This window comes from Heptranchias perlo, chromosome 12 (assembly GCF_035084215.1).
Source record: "Heptranchias perlo isolate sHepPer1 chromosome 12, sHepPer1.hap1, whole genome shotgun sequence".
NCBI lineage: Eukaryota > Metazoa > Chordata > Chondrichthyes > Hexanchiformes > Hexanchidae > Heptranchias > Heptranchias perlo.
This window is the reverse complement of record NC_090336.1, coordinates 65,142,587-65,145,086: the sequence shown is the minus strand read 5'-3', so window position 1 is coordinate 65,145,086 and position 2,500 is coordinate 65,142,587. Positions and strand designations below refer to the sequence as shown.

The 2,500-nt window shown below is 51.5% G+C and overlaps 1 pseudogene; it reads right to left on the bottom strand.

Annotated features, from left to right (window-relative positions):
* The window catches only part of LOC137329769 (U2 spliceosomal RNA), a 117-nt pseudogene extending 59 nt beyond the window's left edge, over positions 1 to 58 (bottom strand).
* Positions 59 to 2,500: the final 2,442 nt, after the last annotated feature.

Genomic DNA, 2,500 nt, shown 5'->3' with positions numbered 1-2,500 from the left:
GCAAGCCCCTAGTCCATCTCCCTGTTCTAAAAATCAATTAAAAATAATAATAAATAATATGTGTGTGTGTGTGTGTGTGTGTGTGTGTGTCGGTGTCAGTATCAGTCAGTGAGTGAGTGTCTCTCTCTCTCTCTCTCTCTTACTCAGAGCTGCTGTGGAAGGAAACTTTTTTAAAAAGAACTTGCATATTGAAAGAAAGATGTGTCTCAAGCTGCCGGGCCCTGTCCATTGTCATGTCAATGGCAGGACTGCTTTCACCAGGAACCCGTTTTTCTGGGTCAGAGGTTCCAGGGGACCTGTTTTGTGCGGACTTCCCTGTGTCCGTCCCTCCCTGCCTGCCTTCCCCCCAGGACTTCCTTCTGAACAGCTTTGTCGTTTAAAATAATAATAAATAATATGTGTGTGTGTGTCGGTGTCAGTATCAGTCAGTGAGTCAGTGTCTCTCTCTCTCTCTCTCTCTCTCTCTCACTCAGAGCTGCTGTGGAAGGAAACTTTTTTAAAAAGGACTTGCATATTGAAAGAAAGATGTGTCTCAAGCTGCCGGGCCCTGTCCATTGTCATGTCAGTGGCAGGACTGCTTTCACCAGGAACCCTTCCCTGCCATTGCAGTGTTGATTTGGTCCTTATGCAAATTTAGGGGCGGAGCCAGCACACAAACGACCAATCACAGCAAAGTCCGCACTTTGCGAGCGCACGAGGTCGCGGCCAGCGTTCCAGTCCGCTCAGATCCAAATAAGCCCGAAAAGGAACACGCTCGATCTTAGCCAAAAGGCCGAGAAGCGATAACGCGCTCGATGCGAATTGATCTCGGGTCCTGTTTGCCCTCCCTCTTTGTTCTCTGGCTGCCGGTGTTGAAAGCAGTCTCGAAGCACTGCCGTTCTCTCCCACTCTGGCCACATTTTTTGCCACCGTTTCTAATTGCAACAGTGGATGAGTTTAAAGAAGTTGCCGTTTTTTCCTTTCTTGCCAGGATTGCTTGACAGATTGGTAAATTTGCCAGTAGGCCACCAATCAGATGGGGGAGGGTTGTGTCTCAACGGACCTACGTCAGTCAGTCTCAGTCACTAACGAACTGCCGTGGAAGGAAACCTCTTTGAGTAAAACTAGTGACGTGACGTGTCTCACAGCGAGTGAGTGAGATTGCAACGGCCAATTGAGAAAGAGGTGAGGTGCTGACAATCAGCAGCTCGTGTTGAAACATTCATTCCACGGCAGGCAAGACCAATCAAAAAAAATACTGCAGATGCTGGCTCGGCTCGGCTGGCTGGCTGGCTGGCTGGCTGGCTGGCTGGCTGGAAATGGGAAATAAAAACACAAGGCGTGTTAAAGGCTGGTTAAACTGTCGAAAGAAACAAGGCGTTAATGTTTCAGAAGCGCCTATTGAAAGACGTCTCTCAAGCTGCTCCCTGACTGGGCCCTGTCCGTTGTCATGTTAATCGCTGGTTAAACTGTCGGAAGAAACAAGGCGTTAATGTTTCAGAAGTGCCTATTGAAAGGTGTCTCTCAAGCTGCTCCCTGACTGGGCCCTGTCCGTTGTCACGTTAATCCCAGGGCGGGGCGGGACTGCTTTGACCGGGAGACCTGTTTTCTGGGACGCAGGTGTGACATTCCAGGGAGGCACCTACTTTGTGCTGATTCGAAACGACCACGACAACGGCAACTTGCAGTTCTATATTACAACAACAACAACGCGCGTGTGGTAGTTGGGAGGGGCTGCGTTCGCGCTCTCCCCCCTGCATTGAAACTCAAAGTTCGATTTTCAATCCCATAGTCCACCAATCGGATGGGAGACGGTGTGTGTGTGTGTGTGTGTGTGTGTGTGTGTGTCAGTGTGTGTGTCAGTGTCAGTGTCAGTGTCAGTCAGTGTCTCTCTCTCTCTCACTCTCTCTCACTCTTACTCAGAGCTGCTGTGGAAGGAAACCTTTTTAAAAAGAACTTGCATATTGAAAAAAAGATGTGTCTCAAGCTGCCGGGGCCCTGTCCATTGTCACGTTAATGGCAGGACGGGGCAGGACTGCTTTGACCAGGAGACCTGTTTTCTGGGACGCAGGTGTGAGATTCCAGGGGACCTGCTTTGTGCTGATTTCCCTGCCTCCCTCCCTCCCCCCCAGGACTTCCTTCTGAACACCTTTGTCGTTTCAGCGAGGGCCAAAAGCCTGCCTGTGAAAGGGAAGGATCAGCCGGTCAGCCCCCTGCTGGTCGCTGCTGCCAGTGCAGCAGGCGTGCGTGTGTCCTCGGCCTCGTGTCCAGGTCCCTCAGGGACTTGAGGCAGCTCTCCCCGGTGGTCTCGTGGTCAGGACCGGGCTTCGAATCCCAGTCGGGGGGGATGGCTTTCTGCTGCAGATTAATTGGCACCTCTGAAAGAAAGTCTCCCCTCCTGAGCGGAATGCTCCACCCTCACCACCACCGCCACCGCCTTTTCCTCCCCTTGACAAACAGACAGACAGACAGACAGACAGTCAGTCCAGTTCGGGAGCGCAGCTTTCATTAAGCAATGGCG